The 22,196-nt window shown below is 42.1% G+C and overlaps 1 protein-coding gene across 4 annotated transcripts in view; it reads right to left on the bottom strand.

The window, feature by feature from the left end:
- The window catches only part of oxr1a (oxidation resistance 1a), a 210,160-nt gene that overhangs the window by 89,294 nt on the left and 98,670 nt on the right, over positions 1-22,196 (bottom strand). The window lies entirely within an intron of this gene.

The raw sequence follows: 22,196 nt of genomic DNA, 5'->3' as shown, positions 1-22,196 counted from the left end.
GGTTTAAAAAAAACGTTTTTATTCGGTCTAGAAGGACGTCATCGGGATATCGAGTCCTATATTTTAAAAAGGGGAAAAGTAAAGCTTCACAATGACGCCAAGTGTTATACAAAGGGATTTCCTGGCACTACGGCACTCGGCATAGAGACATGGTCAGTTTCAAAAGAAATGATAAAAGTTATTTCTGAAGACAGCTGTGAGAACACTTTGATTTAAAGCTGAACTGAAACCTGTTTTGAAGCCAACATCAGTGAAAATATAGCCATAAAATGTCTTTTTGTTGAAATTTTACATTAAAAATAAAAAAATACTATATTTTTTGGTAATTCTGAATATTAAAGAAACCACTCGGGTGTTTTCAGCCATCTTTGAATTTTTTCTTCTTCTGTGGTTTTATGGCGGTTGGCAAAACAACGGAAGGTGTGCATTACCGCCACCTACTGATATGGAGTGTGGATCAAACTATTTTCATGTAATGTTCCATATGTTCTTTTTCCTAACTTTGTTTTTTTTTATCTTAAAATAATCTGTAGACTCATACTTCTTTTTTGCAATATATATATATATATATATATATATATATATATATATATATATATATATAAATTATTTGGTGCATGCTGTGTTTGGTGTAATCACGGATCGATTACTCCGCCCTGTGACATCATTTCAACACTTTTCAACTCGTATCCACAGAGAAAGGGAGAGTTTGTAGTCGTAGAAATTAGAGTTGTAGTCACAAGACTTTGGACTCACAGCTTTTAGATTCATACTCACATAAAAACAATCCTAATCCGCACAATTTCTCAAACTCACGGACATGACAGTCAAGTTTTGTGTTCAAGAATTTTATTGACATACGAATCCGAATGTTTGAATTACGCACACACCTTTTTGACAGTTACCTCACTTCATAAACTGTCTCCATAAACAAAGTCTCAATTACACTTATTTTGCACTTCAGCCTGTGCTCATTCTGACTCAATTTGCTAGCAAGGGTCACAAACACTCTAGCATGCAATTCTGAAATGCAGGTACGCACTCAATGTAAACAAAGCACTTGGCCGAACCCACTGAAAACCACATAGGAGCTTGAAGAATAAGAATCAAGGCAGCTGTTCACGAGTTTTGCTTACAAGTTTTAATTTAGAGGACTCATAAACCATCAATACAAGAAAAATATTGTACAGATTTTGTTTATTACTTTATGAATATATTTTTTTTATCAGTTCTTATGACACTGAAATAGCGGCAGCTGCTAGCTGAGCACGTCCGGCGCAGCATGGGGCACTTCCTGCACGGATGTCACAATATTTATTGCTAAAATAATAGTATAATGTGAAATGGATGGCGATATTAGGACTTTAAAAATAATGTTTAATAATGTTTGTATAAAAACTACTAAGATGTTGTGGAGATTGGAGTTTTTTTTAGATGGAGCACCAATTTCGTCTCAGCCATTAGTTTGTCAGTCAGGTCAGAATTAAACTATTTCATCCAACTGAGGTCGTTCAAAGCGCTATTTACAACAGGTACAAATCAAATATCACTTGTGTTAACTGTAACGACAAATTCAGTTAGCATCCTCAACCTCTGATAACAGAAACCTGATTACATAAAATGATTATATCCTGTTTATACAGTGGTCTAAAATCTGAGATACATATAGAATTGCAGACAAAATCCCAATATAAAATGAATTGGAAAGATTTTGCATAAAAATGCCACACGCCTCATTCTACTTCAGTAATCAAACTGTTGCAACATTTAGGTTTGTCATTATTGTCAAGCATCCTGACATCTACCCAACTCCCTCTTTAATAATATTCTAATGAACTGAAGTGTTCACATGCGGAGCCACCAGATGACCTCGTAGCCACAGCTGTACAGTCAGTGACTCCAGGGGACCCGCTGACATCTCAGGAACCAGCAAAACATCCGCTTGTGCTTTAAGGGGGTAGGCTAGGATGGCATTCAGGGGCACACAGACAAAAGTGGAAAAGCAAAAACTGACAGAGCAGAAGAGAATTTGGAAACTGGGTATCAAGCTCAGGTAGTGAACTTGAAAGACTGTGATGCATAATTCATCGCAGGGCAGAGCTGCTGTGTTCAGAAGGAAACCAGCCCCTCAAAAATGTTTTAGGCAAATTAGAAGACTGAGAAGCAAGCGGTAATTTTCATCAAGAACAATAAAACAATTATAGCTATTATTATTTATGATGCTTCTTACAGGCATATTCTGACAAAATATCACCTGCATGTCATCTTTGACATTTGCAGTTGGTAGGATTGAGCCTTGAACAGCAGAGTCTAGGATTTCAGATCCTCGTGTTCAACACTGAAAGTGCTCCATCTGCTGGCCATCTTGGGTAGTGCAGCTTTAGTTTCTATCAGATACAGCTCATTTGAGCAAAACAAAACAAAAACTAACAAAATGGCAGTATATTTATGAAATTATGATTATAGATGTATTAGGTTAACTCCTAATGTTAGTTTTTTTCTTAATTAAAAGGATTTCTGCTGATGTCTGCAATGATACAACCTTTTTCCTGTTCCTTTGGGCCCGTCCAAATGGATGAGCCCATTGGAGATGACAATTTGCCTGTTAAATCAGAAATTAGTCAACTTATCATTTTGTCTTTAAATCTGAAACGAGATGACAAAGGTTCAGTAAAATTTGCTACCTGTCAAATAACCAAATTTGTGTTCAAAAAAACATTTATTGACGATATGTAACAAAATATACAATAATAACACATATGAGTACAGTTTTCCCTCTGGAGGATCCACACGGCCCAGCTGGTATGTTCCATGATCCACTGGGTTTGTGTACGGTGGCCCAGAGGGGTCATTAAAGCATCCAAGTGGCCCCTCCTCCCTGCTCTGCAGCCTCCTGGGTAAAGAGATCCACCCTGTACGAGTGCGTGTAGCAACAATCCCCGTCTGCTCACACAGCCCTACTTTCTCTACGAACACCTTCACTCTCCCTAATTAAGCTGCGCCGTGACCAAAGAAGAAAAATAAAAGAATTCCCTCGGTGCTCATCCAACTTCATGAGCATCACTGCATGGAAATTACAACAGTGACTTTGTTGGATTTAAACCGGCATGTTTGATGTGCGCGTTTCATGTAATTAAAACAGACGCCGAAGCAAAGAAGTTAACCGACATTTCATTACGGCGTTGTGATCTACTTCATAAATTATTTGCGAGAGGCTGAACGGTCCTCGTAGTACACGAGTGTTTACGGTGTCCTAAAGGGATAAAATGATGTCTGCGTGCGTTTGCACGGCGTGCGCATTCGTCTCATCGCCTTCCTTATTAATTTCTCCAACAGAATCAGAGCGGCATTCCGGGGAGCAGTGTTGAGCGGAGGACCATTCCGTTTAATCACCTTAAATGGGACGAGTTGAAACCGCGTCTGAAGGCGGAACTCCCTCAGAAACCACGAGAAAACACGTCCCACTCCCTTTGTTTAGGCTCTCCAGGTTTGGAAGCATCTTTTTGTTCGTGTGTGTTCAATTTTCCCTCAAAGTGAAAAAAAAAGTAAAGAAAATCCAGCATCCTTATCTTCATCTCAAAACTTTAACCTCTCATCACTCTGTACACGTGACACTGACTAAAAATCTCATGTTTCTTTAAACTCAGTTATTTAAACGTAAGCCCTAATATTCATGTACAGGTTCTTTGTTTAACACATCATAACTCAGACCTCTGTATTCTTAGCCTTGTAGTCATTTTTGAATGCACTAACAGCACTTTAATGAAAGAAATATGACAAAATAAACAGGAATATTTGTTTACAAGGGGCTCAGAACATGAATCTTTATATATTTAAACCAGGAGAACAGACTGACAGCGAAGGCCTGGGTTTACAGTCAGGAAAACTGGCGTGCTTACAGCGTTTTAACACTGATGTTATCTGTAAGCACCTGGAGTACGAGCTGAGGATCACTCTCAACTACTACCCCAACAACGTTCAGGTCATTATCTGTAAAATTGAGTTGTAGCTGTTTTTTGGCTTTGTAAGGTCAATTAGGTGGCAGCCATCTTGAATTGGGTTGACTCTAGTAGTAAATAGTTTCCCACTGCTCCATTAGATGTTTAGATACACACGCTGTCACAGGCTGTCACACACGAGGCCTTTTCAAATCCTCAGCGCGTTTGATGGATTTTCATCTGACGGAGGACGTGTTTGCCCCAGGTCGACCACGGCCCCGGTTCCTTTCACCGGCCTGCCGGGGGCCACTGTCGAACAACGGACACGATTCACAGGCAGCGTTACGTAACATGAGCCGAAGGACCTGCTGGTGTGAACTGCACCGTGTGTGCTCACCGGAATGCCCACACGAACGCGCGCACACGCCGCGTGCACGGTTATTCACACAATCTGCTCCTCCTCCTCCCTCCCTGGCGGTGGAAGTCACTGCGCCATGAAGGCGGTGGGGCTCGCTCGCGCGACACAAATGTACCTGCTGGCAAACATCAACAAGCCTCTCAGTGAGCTACACGTGGAAGGTTTATGGACGTACTGCGATGACTGCTCCAGATCGTTATCTCGGTCATGATGAATGTCAGGTGGCATTTCTTGGAGCCGAGTGTAAACAGCGAGCGCACGCCGTCCTGTGTTTCACAAGCGTTCTGCACCATTATCCCGCCGCTCGTACGAGCTGACGACCAATAAAGACGGCTTGCTGCCGGCAGGAATCAGACCAAGCCTCCCTCACGGTGGCTGCAATCACAGGTGCAACAGAAAAACCCACCCTCTCTTAGGCTTTTCCCTGGCGAGGCAACGCGTCGCCTCCAAAAGCCCGTCAGACAAGCATGTTTTCCACCCAAACATTCAGGAGTTGGGAACACGGATGGAACGTGCAGCGATGTCTGCTCGGACCTACACAATGCCCGGCTGAATCACCGGATCCTCTGCAGAGAAGGGGCTGCTTCATGTGGAGGAATACGTCTGACAGGTGCCACTCAAACCCCCGATCGTCTGCGACAATTCACAGACGATCGCAGGAGCAGCGTGCGTCCCCGAGCACGCAACACCTGTCGTCCGGGGAGCGTTCGTGAGCTGCTCCCGAAGGGCAGCGAAACGGCTGCTGGATGAGACGGCTCATGAGTCATGATCCAACATCATCAGCGATAACAAAATCATCTGTAAGTCTCAGTGCCGAGTGAGGAACTGAGCGCTTAAATGGAGAAAATAAATTAGCAGCTCTCGTGCTAAATAGTTTGTCAAACAGACTGGCATTTAGGGAAACATGTTCCCCTGAGCTACGAAGGAGTGCAGGAGTTCTGTTGTCCAGGTTTCTAGTGCAACAATATGAGGTTCTCGTCATGTTTATTTAAGAAATCTCGACACGTTCTGTACTGGAGATGGATCAGGTAAGTACTTGTACCCTGTTCTCTCTCAGCCATGTCTTTGAAATGGGTGCAGAATGTGGTTTTATATTGTTTTATTGGGAAAATTACACGGACGACAGAGTAAAAAAACTTCACAATAGGATATGTTGGATTATAAAATGAAAAAATTATTTCTTCACAAATGGTGCCATAAAAATATATTTTTTTGACCCTGTGCATCTGTGTGTATTTGTTTCTGCTAAGTTGGATGTTAATGAAACTCACTGGATGTACCTCTACAACTGAATAATGTTTGGAGTCAACCTGATTTAAGATGGCAGCATTAGCAAACAAAAATATATATAACTCAACCAATTTTTCAGATGTTGAGGTAAATTTTAGTGGGGTAGCAGCTTATTATCCACCCCATCACATACTTTGAGCGCAACACATTGTGCAATACGTTTGCTTAAATCTTTGGCATTAACTTTTGGAGTCAATACTGTTTGTCTGTTAGCAACATATCTCATGAACCAAACGACAGACTTTAAAGGGGACATATTATGCTTCCTTGAACAAGTCAGGATAGGTCTGTGGGCTGTACAAAACATGTTTATTATATTTAATACAAAAATCATTCTCAGATATTGAGATTTTACCTGATCAGTTTTGCCTGTTTTGAGCTCATTTCAGAATGAGCGGTTTTAGGGCTACGTCACTATTATGCCGCTGTTGGCCACGCCCCTAACTCAGTGTCCCGTCTGAAAACAAAAACTCATTGAAGGATTAAACTTTGCGGATCTGACGCACATTTATATCATTATTAATTAAAACTCTGAGGATTCTGACTTTGGGACAGGGGCACTTAGTGGCTCAGAACCGACATTTGTCGAGTAGGAGACGCGGCAATAAGAGGCCTTTTCAAAACCCGACTGGTAGCGGGTCGGGACATCAGTAGTAGATGTTCTATATTACGGATGACAACAGAGCATTTTTCTTTCCCAGCAGACATTGTTCAGTGGTAAAACCAGCAGAACAAACATGGTGGTCTTCTTGTAATGAAGTGGGTGGAGCTCCACTTGGATTGCTAGGTGAGGGGCTGGGCTCAGCTTGGGGTTACTAGGTAACGGGGATTGTAACGCAACAATCCCGACGTTTTTGAAAGGGGTCGTTTTGCAGACACCAGAAAACCTTTCCTTATTGTCAAAAAACAGCTGGGTGTTTATTTTGCGCTTGAACTGTTTTTAGAAGCAGTAGAAACCCAAATGGAAGAACAAAAACATGCAAGAAGTGAATTTTGCATAATAGGTCCCCTTTAATGAAACTCTCAGGAAGCAATCATGGGCTGTACAAGAACAGCTGAATAACTACCACAGCTAAGCAAGCTTAGAAAACACAAAAACAGCTATAACGCTGTCAACTTTACAGATATTGAGCTAAACTTTGACATGGTAGCAGTCCTGAAACGTAGAAGTAAATAAACAATGATGTCAAGACAAAATTAGAAGGTAATTTTGGGTTCATTCTGTCTGCATTGAATCAAAATTCAATGTAACCATCACATCAGTTTTCACACAATCCCAGTTTCTCTGTCTTGGGGTTTAACTTTCAGTGCGATTTCCACCAATTTATCTGTTCTCTGTAAACATTTTCTTCTTTTTAGAGGCATCCTGGGTTCGGCACATATTCCTGCGAATAATGCATGAAACGCAACGAAACCCAACAAGCTTCAAAGTTTGTCTCGTTTTAGAAAATTCCAACTGAACTGTTCTCCAGGACTTATTTAGAGACAACACGAGCAGATGGTATAAAGTGAGTCAGACCCATGGTGCTTCCTGGTAACCTATTTGTTACGAGATAAAAAAGAACCGGTTCACGCACTTTCCTCCTCAGCCTGTTATTCTGTGTCAGCGCATGGGTGTAGGCTTCAAAATGAGAGCGACATACAAATAAAAACAAACTGAAAGGGTCGAAGCGAAGCGGCTCCATGACAAACTGTCTGCTCGGAGCGTGTGAGATTTGTTCGAAAGAAAGGGGCGCAGTGCGTTATTTTACCCATCCTGAAAGGCTTTTCTACGAAAGGTTGAGGGTAAAGCTGCAGACGGGCACTCCAAAGTGCTTGGAGTTTTGCAAAAGACTGCCTTAAAGTGCAGAAAATCATGCAGACCACTAATAGGTGTAGGCTGTAGAAAAGGAAGGAGTAAAGTGATCCTTTCTGATCCTACATTTTCAGCCATTAAAAAAAAAAAGCCTGTGGTTCACGGCTGGTCAGTTTCTCAATAAGCACTGAAATGTTTATCACAACATAATCCAGTCATAAGGCTGAGGTTTCCTTGTGAGGAAGGCGTATTGCCCGCCACCGTTCAACTAAGCTCATCTAACTATGTTCAGAAATGATAAAGTCGTAGCCATTTTGGTAACGTCATGCACAATCACATGCTATAGTGTACATATCATGCTCAGAGTATGACTCTTAGCTGCTAACACATCAAATTTTAGCTCAGTATCTGTAAAATGGATCAAGCTGTAGCCATTTGTGTGTTGGCTAAGGTCGATTAGCTGTGGCAGCCATCTTAGGTTAGAATGACCACAAAAGGTAATCAGTTGTAGATGTACACCCAGTGATTACTTTCTGGAAGTTTCAATAAAATCCGACTCAAAGATTATTGTCCATCTTTGCTTTTTGGCAGCGGCCAATAAACCCAAAACAAACTCTAAAAACACTGCCCTAATTTTTACAGATAAGTCTCTTGTCACAGTTTCGCTCCTTTATTGCATGTGGGGTTTTTTCTTTATAACAATTCAGGAAATCCTGGCTGAGATTCTCTCTGAACCCCAAGACGAATATGTGACACCAGGAGCCAGATGATTCATCCATGAGGCAGGTTTTCTGTTGTCATGGGAGCATTAGAAAACAGTGAAATATAGAATAAGCACTAAATGAGCTTAGTGGATGAATAAAGTGTTACATTCAGGTCAATAGCTGATGTCAGAGAGTGGAGATAAGCCTGTGGATTTTAGTCTAATGCTTTTAGCAGAGATAGGAGATGTGATGGAGGGGGTGTGATGCCATTCATCCTGACACCGACCCGCCGCCGCCGCCGCCGCTACAACTCAGCCCACTGTTATTGCCTGACTCGTCTCCCGTGACTCGTCTGCCGGGTGGCCGGCGGTGATCGATGCGCGGTGGCGCCAGAGCGGGCCATCTTTCAATGCCACTTCCACTGCCCCCCCTGCTCATCAGGGTCATCTATCCTCCGTGGGTGTCTGCGCTGTCTGAAAGCCTCCTCCCAAGGGACCGGGCGGCCTCGCCTGCAGATGACCACTGGCTTAGCCGGAGGAACACATCCGTCACCTGAGCAGATCTCTTTCTATCTGCCTCTTTACACCATGTGGCAGCATTTTATTTTATTTCCCGGAGAGGGAGCAGTGGATGATGGCCCTGCTGCTCGAAAGCCTCTGGAGGACACCTAATTATAAAGCGTGTTCAGTGACATCACAAAGAGTGTTTTTGTTTTTCCACCACGATGGGCAGTAATTTGATGTAATGCCTACAGTACTCAGTGCAGGTGAGGTGATGCACTATTAAAAAAAATTATTTGCCCCAAAAGTAGGTCCACGTAATAAATAATGTTATTTACTTAAATCCTTAGCTTAGATGCTGTGGTAGCTTGGTGCTCAGTGCCCCGGTCTTCAAATCCAGAGGCTGCAGGTTCGAGCCCTGGTTGCAGCAGGAAGGGCATCCGGTGTAAAAACAATTGCCAAATAGTTTGTGCGAGTTTGCTCGCTTATTAGCACTTACGTCCACTTATGTCCGCAGCCATCATTAGGTTTATCATACCTCCCTATGGGCAGCGATCAGAACTGCAGGCAGCTCTAACAGTGTCTCATTATGGCGGATATAAGTCTGCCCCATGGAGAATAATACTTTTGCAAATCATTGTGTATCTCTGTTGAAAAGAATTGGTGTCTTTCTGTGCCACATATGAATGCTGTCCTGAACGCACAGCTGTGTATGTTTTAATTCATGCAGTTAAAATTAAAAATGCTCCTATTTTGCTCTATTGAATTGCTTTTTAGACCAGAGTGTTGCGAAGCACATGAGACACAACCTCAATATTTCCTTTGGTAAGTGTCACAGATTACAACTTTCATTTTGTAATTAAATTGTTTTAAAGATGCTACATGTATGGCTGACTAGTTACTTTTGAAGCCTGGAGCCGCTACTGGTTAGTATTCATAGTTGATCATATTGTTCTTGGGAAAAGGCTATAGTAAGACCATCGCACCACACTAGAGACTGAGTTCTGAGGATGGGATCTGGACTAAAGTATGATTCAGGCAGTGAGGTGACCCACATCAAAAAGGCAATCTGTCATCAGACAGGGGGTAGAGAGGCACCTTACCCAAGTGATGGAAGGAAACCCCCCAAGGAGAGTGATAGACAAGTAACATGGACAACCACCAATCCTCACTGTGTCCTGGATGAACACTGGTGGCATCCTCGTTGCTTTGTTCACCGGTGTTTGTTGGACTCTGTCGTTGTGGTACCCGTTGTAGGCACAAGGACTCATCTCTCGCCAACCTTCCCCGCGTCTTGGCTCGGGTGGAATAAACTTACGAGCCCTGAGCCGGGCGCTGTGGTTGGTGGGAAACCTAGCTCCAACCAGGGCCTTGTTAATGTCAAATCACAAGCTATTGTTATTTCTTCACAGCTCATGCTTTGAATTATAGGTCTGTGATGGAAGCCTGGCAGAATGTTGGTGAGCTATGATCTTTATTTTGAACTTTGACCCATAAACTGTACTTATTTTAACCCACAGAGGAATACTGGCATAAGAGTCGCAGCTGTTTTTTTAAAGTACACAAGCTAACATAAGCTGAACAGACACTATAAGTGCAGAAAAAAAGGAAAGGAAAGGGGAGGGCAGGGGAGTAATGAAGGATGGTGGGAAATGAGAAAGGGGGGGTGAGGGAAGAAGGGCAGGAGAAGAGACCCAGATCAGCCATGCACCGCTGCTCTCTTCATACAGGATAATTTATTAAAACAATAAAACCCAGTCTCATGCTGAAGGTTAAGTCCACAATAAAGCTGACAGGGAGACAGAAAGAGGAGCCACAACACTGAGACACCATCAGGCAAACAAACAAAACAAACACTTTGTTATGTCAGCGTCCGCCGTGTTATCGCCGCTGAACTCTTCCGGAGGAGTTAATTGCTTCCTTTGAAACTCAGACACGGCCGTATTTTTCATCATTAGCCTCAAAAACCTTTCATGAATCACTTAACCACATCAAAACCTTAAAGGTGCTGCTGCAGAAACCTCTGCATCCGAGGCCGGCATTAAACCCAGAGCTGCAGCCAGAAACACCGACGTATTTGGAGGAAATTAAGGGCCAAACGGGCCTCTTAAATTCGACAAAGACACGCAAAAAAGGGGCACTCAATCCAGCCGCTGTAAAACTGTCCTCACCTCGGACACTCTTCATCCATCTCCTGACATTACTCCTTCCCACGAGTTCCCTCAATTGGATAATGAATCTCCGCCCCCTCCTAAAGGAGACGCAGTAGATGGAGGAGTTGGTGGTTAAATTATGAGTCGGGGACAGATTGCAACATTGGAGGTGTGAGATGTTAGTATGGTTAAATGCAACATTTTTGGAGAAGCAGCAAAACGAGTCAAGCCAAAGGAGGAGCAGTTCAATTAACGAAATATACTCAAGGCGAATATGTTGCCGCTTTATCTAAACAAGTTATTTTACTTGAAGGTGGATGTTCTCAGTAAAAAGCTAAATAGCAGCAAAATATCTCCTGAACCACTGGATGGATTTTAATGAAACTTTCAGAAACTGGTCACTGTATGTACTATCAACTGATTCAGGATGGCTGCCACAGACATCTGACCTGTGGGAAACACAACAATGACTAACACAGCCACATTTACCGAGCTAAAGTTTGATGTGGTTGTGGCTGAGAGTCATCCACAACACATACTCCAAGTTGCAGACATTTCACAAGATCTTTGCTAAACACTGACAAAAACTGAAACTGTTGGAGTCAACCCCGTTTGGTCTTCTCGCCTCTAAAATGTTGCCAGAGTTTTCTTGTTGAAAAATGTTTCGGAAAAAAAACTTTTGCAAAACCACATCCACCAGAAGTGACAGAGCTCAGCTTTTGACAGTGCGCCTTGTATTCGGGGTGGGGGGGAGTGATCGGGACAGCCAACAAAGCCCCGAGTGTGCTGGGAAGAGATGACATCACGTCATGCTTCAGTCAAACGAACATGGCAGATAAATGCCCACAGCCTGTACTTTGAAATGTCTGAGCAGACTGACGGAGGAATCACACGGAGACGGCAGCGAGGGCAGGACGCCGTGGCCCAGCGTGCGCCGCACACTGTGATTAATGTCTTGTCCTTTTGATTCAATCACGTCTGGGCTTCCTACTCAAGTGTTTCATCCTAAAAATCACAAAGAGGCTTTTGGATGAGGCGTTTGCAAAAACAAAAAAGGTAATGCACTTATCCCTAAATGACCCACTGGACACAACTGGAAGCTTTAAAAGACAAGAGATGTCTTTAAAGTAAATGTCCTTTTTGAGTCCAGCTGGAGTTCCAGTGTTGGTGTCTGTGTGTGTGTGTGTGGCCATGTATTTGATACATTGTGGGGACAATTTTCCTAACACATACTACCTTGTGAGGACCAACTGCTCCTTGTGGGGACCAAAGCCTGGTCCCCATGAGGAGAAATGATGTTTTTGGGTTAGGGGTTAGGTTTAGGACCAAGGTGTGAATTGAGTTTAGGTTTGGTTTAGGGTTAGGTATGTACTGGTAATGGTTAGGGTTAGGGTTAGGCTGCAGTTAGGGTGTAGAAATGAATGGAAGTCAATGAAAAGTCCCTGCAAAGATAGAGAGACATAACATGTGTGTGTGTGTGTGTGTGTGTGTGTGTTTGTGTGTGTGGGTGTGTGGATAGTGAGGAACAAAAAAAAGAAGGAAGCACTCAGGCCTCCAGCACATAGCCTCCACTGCTATGCTACGTTCTGACACTTTTCCAGAGTCCTGCCATCCAGTGATTGTGCAGAGCAATGACCCGAATGGAGAGAACAGTGCACTGCGCTGGCCAGCCAAATCTCATCCCGCAGCCATTCTTCCTCTCGGATAAACTGCTGCGAAGCCAAACGTGGCCCTGGAAGCACGGACAATCTGAAGCCGTCGACGTTCTAACTCGAGGCGCTGGAGGAGGAGAGAGGAGAGCAGGACTCAAGGTGGATGTGGAGGAGTTCTAATCACATCCAGAACCATCCCAGCCTGGATCCAGTGTCTCAGTCTTTTGTCATTATCTCCACTGATTGGCTTAAAATCGGGAAGGACAACAGACACAACAAATAGTATATAAAAGGTTTAAACAAAAAGCACCAAAAACATGCAGCCTTCAGCACCAGTTTTTCTTCAACTGCTGAACAATGACCCAAGTGACAATATGAAACAAAAAACCCCAAAACTGAGCAATCCTCAGACCTTTTAGCTGCACGTTTTTTTTTCTTAAGTTAATGCATTTACAAAGTAAAGGCCCAGCATTGCCTGAAGTAATGCATATCACCCGCCGCCTTTGGACCAGGTATTTTGCTAACAGACGCTGCACAGTGTGTAGAGCTCAGGGTCTGTGTTATGAATGGCTCTCAGCTACTAACACATCAAGTTTGATGAGTGGTTGGGTTCAGCCCTGATCCTGATAAAAAATAATAGAGATTCCAGAGACAGTTTCACAATAAAAGTCTCAATGTTATTCACCACTTCCTTTTTTTCCTTTGTCAAGCACCAGCAGCCACTTTATACAGCTCAGCTGCAGGAGAACAAGAGTAAACAAGATGGTACCAGTTCCATCAAATTAAAAAAAAGGATATAACCTGCTTTGATTTTTTTCAATTTATGAGTTAAAAAAAAATTAATTAAACCCTGTGTAGATTAGATGGACTCCACCACACAAAAGGAAACCTAAGCTGTCTTATGGAGGGAAAGATTTGTACTAAATGTTAGTAGTGTTGTGCACTAACGCATTCAAATAGGCATGTTTGTGAATGTTATATCTTCCGTGAACTCTGAACTTAACAAGGTGTTTTCTTTTTAAACTAACAAGCTTCAGCTAATTGTGATTCACCTGAGCAATGTAAACTGAGACACTTTAAGATTAATCTTTAGTTTATTTTATGCAGAAAAGCGTTCCAGTATCTTCCCTTAAGAGCAGAAACAGGTAGCTGTCTGCTGGGAGAATTGCATGTTCTAACTGTTACACATCTGTGTAGGCATTCCTCAGTCCCTCCAGGATTTCGCGGGCATTATTTGTGATTGTTGCAGATGCCTGATTTCGTGGGGCATTTTCCTAAAAGTTGCAAAGAAAAGTTTCGATTTTTTTTTTTTTTTTACTAAAATCAATAAAAAACCATAACTTTTAATATATAAACCAAAAATACTTACTAGTTTTGTAAGATAGTTACCAACAAACATTGACATTATTAAAAGGTGCTTTATTTGAGAACTTTGATAGCTTCTAAACAGACATTCATGACCATTTTTGGATTGTCCCTCGTCTGCAGAGGTGTTTTGCGTGGTCCTTTGCTGAAATCTTTGTGGGCAAATGTGAAGCATTAGCGCACATTTTGGCTTCGGTCACTGCTCCTGCACGCTCCCGGCATTCTGATGTTAACAGGATGTGACGTCATGTGTCTTCTTCGTGAGTTATTTGGGGTTATTTTGTATTCCACACTACAAAAACCCACAAAGAAGACACTAGACCGGGAAAGTTGCAAAATGTTGCGATTTCGCAGGGTTTGCTTGATTTTGCGTTAATACTTGCGATCGCAACTTCGCGAGATCCTGGAGGGTCTGATTCCGGTCTTTGAGGGGACTCTGTTAGACCAATCTGTGGATTTCAGCCTCAGTTTAAACCTAACAAACCCTGAGGGTTTCCACTTTAACCATCAAAACTGAAAGCTTATGATAAGTCGAACCAGACTTCAGCATGCAGGCTCAACAAAGTGGAGGAAATCAAAGAAAGAAAGGTTTGTGGCATCTTTAAATTTTATTTTAGCACAATTGTTGATACAGTGATATTTTAACTAATATAAATATAATATCGAACTGCAGAGGCTTTATAGTTAGTCACTTGTGAAATGAGGGGGGAAAAGAAAAGTGAGAAACAACACATTTCACTGTTTTTGTAAGAGCAAAACATGGCATTTTGACAAGACTATTTATCTTTAATTGCCAATTTTATTTTACTAAAAAGGAAGGAATCAGAAATTATATGTCCCCACAGAGATAAGTCAGCCTGTACAGAGAGAAGCAGAGGGCCAGACAGGGAATTGCTGCTAAGTCTAGAAAAGCTGCACGGCTTAAAATAAATGACTGTAAAATGCAAGAAAACGTGTGCAAGTCAAAGGAAAAGATGTATTGAAATTTAACACAGAGTCTGGGTCCAGATTTCATTACGATACAAGATTTTGTCCCAACAGAACTTTGATTAAGAGAGTTAAAATCGTGGTCCTAATAGGCTGCTTTTCAGTCAAAATTCCTTTCTTTTTTACCCCCGACAAAAAAAAAGGAACTAAAAGCAGCTTTATTAAGAATTTGTCTAAAACAGGGTAGTGTATAGGAGCACAGAGATTAGAAGAGAAGCAAAAAGATGTAAAGAAGTGGCAGCAGATCCCACATCAGAGAGACAGTCTTCTGAAAAACTGATAAATGAATGTGAAATAGTTTCTTTCAGGAGAGCGTTTTCAGTACAGATTTTTTTTTTTTTTTTCAAATGCTGAGTTATGAACATGATGGGGTTTTTTAATGTTTGATCTGCTGTGAAATAAACTTTAATTTACTTTTTGTGAACCATAAAATGTCACAGCTGGCTGTTTGGTCCATTATTATTTTATGCCTCCGCCAAAGGTGAAATGGCAGTAAGATTTTCGTCATTTGTTTGTACTGTTAGCGAAATATCTTATGAACCACTTGACGAACTTTATTAAAACTTGGATGAACATCTACAAATGATTACCTTTTGAAATGAACCTAATTCAAGATTGCCTGCACCACAAATTGACTTGGAGAACGTAAAAATGGTTATGAACCAGTCACTTTTAGAAATATTAAGCTAAGATTTGGTGTGGTAGTAGCTGAGAACAATTCCCAACACATATTCTGAGCACACCAACTGTTAAGACTCAACAATGTCTGTTTGTTAGCAAACTATCTCATGAACCACTAGACAGCATTTTGTGAAACTGTCATAAAGTTGTAATTGCACATACATCTACAACTTATTAACTTTTTGAAGATGACAGCCACCGCTAATCAAGCTAACTCAATCAGTTTTACAGATACTGGGCTAAATTTGGTTTGATAGTAGCAGATGGTCAAAGTGGCCAAAGTATATTCTAAGAGCATACATAACGTCATTCGAAAGGTTTGACCTAAATGACTGTAACTCTGTTCCTTTCTTCGTTTAAAGCTCTGCCATGAAAGTAGGCGAGAATCGTGCAGTCCTTTAGGGGAACGCTAGGTCTTTAATTATTGATATTTTCAGGCAACCAGACGCGTCTATCAAGGTCACTTTGCCTTGATAATGACTGCAAATTCAAATAAATGCTACGTGAATGTCCTCCATAACTCCTCCATGATTTATATCCTTCCTCGCGGCCTTGACTTTTACACTGGCTGTTATCACCTCAACAGGGTTTCTTCTGCTTTTAGTGTGGGATTTAAACACAGGGAAAATGGAGCTGTTTTTTATGAACAGAAGTCCATAAATTCATGAGGTAAAGAGAAACAAATATCAACACTTATGTGAAGTGGCAGATCTTATTTTCCCTCCGCTGGAGAATAAATCAATAGCGGGGGCCGGTCGGAGCCATCGACAGCAGAAAACTGCTTACTCTTCATTTGAGCAATATGTAATCAATCCTAGCCAGAGGATGGCTACAGTCCTTTCCAAACTAAGTGGGGAAACGGCGGGATTACTGGCTCTGTGGCATTTATAAATTGAGCCCAACAAGAAGAGGGCCACCAAGAGACTCCCGGTCAACGTAATTACACCAGCAGGCCGATAAATCCAAGCCCCAGATCTTTTACAGCGCCCCGCAGTAAATTCGGCTTCTTCCCTTCCACCGGCTTCCTCAGCTACAGAAGAAAACATTAATGTTTTTATAGGTGTCTAACGGGAGGAAGGAAGGAGAAAGAAAAAACAAACAGTGCCCTTGGTTGCTTCAAATCTCTGTAGCTTTTTTTTTTTTTTGCTTCAGGCCAAGCTGTGAGTCAGGGCAGTGATTTATATCTGCTCTGCCGTTGACTCATACACATGGCAGCATGGCACGCCGTGGAGAAAAATCTATACTTGGTATCCTTGACATAGGTAAGGGTAAAGCGCGCCAAAGTTTATCTTTAGAAAACATGAAGGATACAAGATCTGCTTAGGAGGCCAGAATTAATTTGGGCCTGCATGTTTTGTCCCTGAGGAAACTCACAAACAACAAATGTCAGACAAATAAAAAGAGGACACTGGGGCCTGAACTAATATCTTCCTGATCTGCAAACACTAATACAGCCCAAGGATAAGTGATTCTCTTATCCTGTTTCAGGTGCTGGTGCCCTAAATGCTTACGACTTTCACAGCAGACACAATTCTTGACCTCTACTTAAGCCTCTCGACGTCACTGGCAATGGATTTTCTGAAGAGCAAATTAAATTGTAAACGCAGCTGATATTCCTTCTGCTTACAGTGTTGCAATATAAAACCTTGTATTTTAAAGACACGCATAAAAATTAAATTAAGTGGACGTTCATCTTCATTCACGCAGTTTCCTCAGATGCTACTTAGTTAGTGGAAGATAAATGGAGCCAGAAGCCACAGTATGCTTTAAACTTCTCTGGGGTTACTTTTATTAAATCATAAAACAGACTTTCAGTACATGCGCTTTTTAAACAGGCTTTGTAATATAACAGAGCTACACAATATTAGGATAACATATAACTACAATAATGGTCAATATTTTTTTTTTTTTATACAATTTTGTAACTTTATAAGAAGGAAACGACTAAAAGGCTTACAGAGCTCATAGACAGGATTGTTGAAAGCACTAGTCTGGGGAGAACTACAAAACAGTTCTGTTGTACTGGAGGCTCCCAGGAGCTCCATGACCTACAACACGATTCTCAAATTGAAGAAGTTTGGCAGAACCGGGACTCTTCCAAGAGCTGGTCTCTCAGCCGCAGTGAGCAATCAAAGGAGAAGGACCTCAGTAAGAGAGGCGACCAACATCATGATGGTCGTTCTGACTGAGTTTCAGAGATCCTATGTGGAGATAAGACCAAGTTCCGGCATGACAACCGGAGCTGCAGGCCTTCACTGACCTGAGTTTAACAGTGGAGTGGTTAGTCAGAAGCCTTTTCTCAGTGCAAAACTCTTGAAAGCTGTTTGAGGAACAAGAGTCTCTGGTCTGATGGAACCAAGATTGATCTGTTTGGACTCGGCTGTAAACATTAAGTCTGTAGGAAATCAAGCATAACACACATAGAAAAGACAACATGGTAGTGACTTAGGAACAACCCTGTTACTGTCCCAGAATGGACCAGCCAGAGCTCTGACTTGAGCGATCTGAACATGACTGTCCATCAACAATCCTCATCTATTCTGACTGAATTGGAGAGGATTTACAAAGAAGAACAGCAGAAAATTCCTCAATCCAGGTGTGCAACACTTATTACATTAAACTCACAAAGACTCCAGGCTGTAATTACTGTCAAAGGTGCTTCAACTCAGTACTAAGTAGAGTCTGAATACATACGGACAGGGACAGCTGGTATAAGTGGGCCAGTAGGGCTAAGCCCTCCCTGGTGTTTATAATAAAAATGTTAAAATACCTAATAAACACAAATTAAAAATATTGTGTCACATTTTGTGAAATTTACAACATAAGTGTTCCAAACAGTCTCGATTAAACCCCAGAGTCTTTCCAAAGGGCTGACTTTTTACAGCCCCGTTCATTTAATGTCTATCTTGGTACAGAATGATTGACAGCTGTCTTGTACCGCCCCCTCGGTTTGCTGTTCATTTGGGCTAATTTAGTTCAGCTCAGGGTCAGACCAAGGATGCAGGCTTTAGCCAATGAGGGTGGACGTACAATAATGTGCCTCGAGCGCAAGCGTATGTGGTTGGGTTCGGCGTAGACTGGGTAGGTACGATGGTGAGAAAGGTTACCATAAACAAGGTGGATTGTTCAAATCTCACCCGTTTTCCTTAATGTCTCTGGAGAGAAAACTGGAAATGAAGAGGTTGGGGGCGGATAGACAAAAAGGATAAAGCAGCAAAACCAAAGTTTAGCTAGCAAATCTCTTTTACACAAATCCTGCAAAAGCCACATTGGGAACAAACATTGTCCATGTTTATCTGTGCTTTATTATACATCTGTTACCCCAGGCCCACTCTACAAGTATCATTACCATACGGAAGTGTGATATTTCGGTTTTTTTAAATTATTGTAAAAAAAAAAAAATCATAAAACTGTGATTTCACTTTGTCATTATGGAGTATGTAGATTTATTAGAAACTATTTTGTTGAAAGGATTGTAACATTAGGCTGTGACAAAACATTACTGCTTAAAGTGAATGGGATGTGTATATTTCCTGATTCCACTGTAACATCCCATCATGCATTGCAGTCCAAGAAGTCCTTTGCAATACTGAGAGGGTGCACACTGATAATGCAATGACAAGAAATCTCTGATACGTTGTGCTCCCCTTATCTGAAGCCAAAATAACTTTCCGTCAAGTCACTCTGTTTGTTTCTAAATCACCATTTCTCTTACTGACGTTGGGGATAAAAAAAAAGAAAGTTCTAGATGGCGCTGATTAATTCCAACTGCAGCTCGTCTGCATGAGAACACGGAGAGCTCAGAGAATAATAAGTACAGAGTAAAAAGTCAAAACCTGGGAAAAACAAAGGTGACATTCTCTGCCTGTAACCATGTTAGCATCAAATCCTCTCCTCTGCCGCCTGGAAATAGCTAAAGCATACTATTAACCTTTCTGATAATGGTCCCGAGCCCTCATGGGTCCCGAGGACTGTGTCAAGCTCCTGTCTGCCTCGTGCACACTGGGATGCATCTCTATCATAGTTTACACTGCAGGCAGCAGCACAAAATGCACCTGAACAAAATAAATCACCTCTTTTGTTGTTTGCAGACATATTAAAACTCCAAAAATATCATATATCCCAATTAGGGTTTGCAATAAAAGTGTGATTGGAATCCTATTGGTGCTTTTTCGGAAGAAGAACAGCCCCGGAGACACATTGTTGTCAGACTTTTCTTATCAACAGGCAGTGTAAACCGTTGCACCCCAGGGCAGCACCACTTTCACAGGATTAACTGAGGAGGTTCTTGTACAATTGAACCCAAAGTGCCTTAAACCCCAACGTCTGCAGAGACTGCCAAGTGTATGTGTGTGTATGCGGCGAGAAGACTTAGATGGTTGGATTTTTGTGATAAAACACTTTCTTTTATGTGAAAAGCCAAAGTGCTCATCTTGCTTTGTCCATCCAAAAGTACAAAACTATTCACCTTATAAAACCCAAACAGAAAACGCAGACTGAGAACCAATCTGACTAGCCAGACCTAGCATGCTAAATTGATTTGTAGCACTACAGGAGGACGGGTTAATATTGATCTGACGAGCCAACAGACTGTGTCAAAGCAAAGCCAAGGAAAAGCCATAGATTTCGACAAACACCGGGGTGAGAAAGCACCACTAGGAGGAGGGAAGCAAAACTAAGAGAGGGGGTGAGAGAAAGACCCTCCTATGGATTTGTGGAGGGGCTAAGCTGCCTTCGGGTGCTACGTGGCCAGCCTGCACTGCCAAGGCAAGATGGATTGGGCTTATCTCAGCACACACAAGCAGCACCGCTGGCACAAGCACCGTGGCATGGCTGTGGGTGCCGTTGCCTGAGCATGACCAATTGCTCTTCCTCTCGTTCACTTTAACATACATTCTTCCTCCCAAAAACTCAGCCCACTTCTGCACTGCTACCTTAATTTGTTGCGGGCTCAAGATGTTATAGTTTGATTTGGGTACGGTAGTAAGGACACTGATGCTCATGGTGGATTTCAAACCCCAGCTGTCACGTTTTCTGTCATTTTGATGTGCATCACACTGTTTGTGTTCAAAGGGTTTCCATATTTATCACTCGCCGCCAAAACAAAAATGGACAATGATTTCCCCCCCGTGTCTGCGTATTTGTGCACTTGACGGATTTTAATGATTCTTTCAGAAAGCAATTAATGGCTGTACATCCACTCCTGATTATGATGATGTGTAAGGATTATGATACTATATCTAAAGTCAGGAGGATAACACTTCACAGGAAAATACAGTAGATATTTGAGTTGGTCACTGCTGCTCCTCTCTGAAAGTAGTTAATTATATCTATATAGTTTTGCCTTGTGCAAAAAAAGGAATGTAACAGAAGCTTGTGTGTACTAGTCACCCCTAGCTCTAACCCACATGTGTAATCATTAGCGATGCGCCACCTAAGACAATCATATGAAACAGAAAGAGAGGAACATGGGTGGACAGCCTGCGGCGACGGCTTCTACTGTCACCTCCCTTAACAACTGCTTCTTCCTGCCGTGTCATGTGACACACTTGTGCAGCTGCTGCCAGGTGCCAGAAAGTACCGTTTTCAAGGACAAGTACTGCCGCGATGACTCTACACTAAAACAGCCGCACGAACATGAGCGGTAAAGGAGCGTTATAGAGCAGCTTCTTCACACCCAGCCTGACACCTCCCTCGATCTACTGAATAGCTGCTAATGGAATGGCAGTCACTCTCGTAGAATTGCACATCAAGCAAGGTTTGGTGGTTTGTCCCCTTTTCAGCCTTTCAGTGAAAATCCCATGAATAACTAACAGGAGAATAATCAGTCAGTGGGCGGCAGCAGCAGGGTCCGCTGCTCTCTGGGCGTCAGGGTTCGCTGGCACGTGTCGTTCTGTCTTGTTTATTAGCATTTCCTGTGTCAGCTCATGTAGATGAACTGCAATGCTGCGTTCGCAAAACAAGGCCTCTTCTGCTGCCTGCAATCCATGCACAGTCACAGAGGTAGCAAAGAAGAGCAGAGCTTAAATTATTTGACACATAATAGTCCTATTCAAGAGGAACTGCTTCAGTAGTGTCTGTTTGATTGGTTTGCTGGTATACGATTGTGATTCTGCTCATCAACAAAATGTCCGTTGTTTTAAGGGATATTTAAGCCACTTTGAAGTGGAGTTCTATAAACAATTAATATCTTACCTGTGGTACACTGCTCTTTGAATGACAGATAATGGCTAGTCCAAATGCAGTTATAGTTGTTCTTGTGAACACTATTTTATTAACTTTTAAAATGATGTCAATTTCTTATTACATTTTTATTTACCCAGAATTCTATGGTTACTTGCAAGTGCAAATAGTAGCAACAGTAGCAAGATGTAGTACCTCCAGGCAGGGGTGGAAATTAGTACCCGCCACTGGCCAAATGCGGGTAAATATTTGAAGTGGCAGGTGAATTTGATCAACACACACGCCACTGTGGCGGGTTGGCAATTTGAACAGAAAAGGTTTGTTCTCTTGACATAAAGGGGGCAGCAATGTGCTCGAGTTGCTGCTAAATGCAAGAAGGAGAAAAGTTTAGCAGACACTCTTTACCAGTTGGTGGCGGTATTGATTCCTTCAGTTGTTTACCAACCACCAATAAAAATCAAGAAGAAGAAGAAGAAGAAACAATTTGAGGAGTAGCATTAGCAATGTGGTGGAACATTTCGGGAGTTAAG

Source organism: Kryptolebias marmoratus, linkage group LG16 (assembly GCF_001649575.2).
Source record: "Kryptolebias marmoratus isolate JLee-2015 linkage group LG16, ASM164957v2, whole genome shotgun sequence".
NCBI lineage: Eukaryota > Metazoa > Chordata > Actinopteri > Cyprinodontiformes > Rivulidae > Kryptolebias > Kryptolebias marmoratus.
Note: the sequence above shows the minus strand (reverse complement) of the source record. Positions and strands in the feature narration are given on the sequence as shown.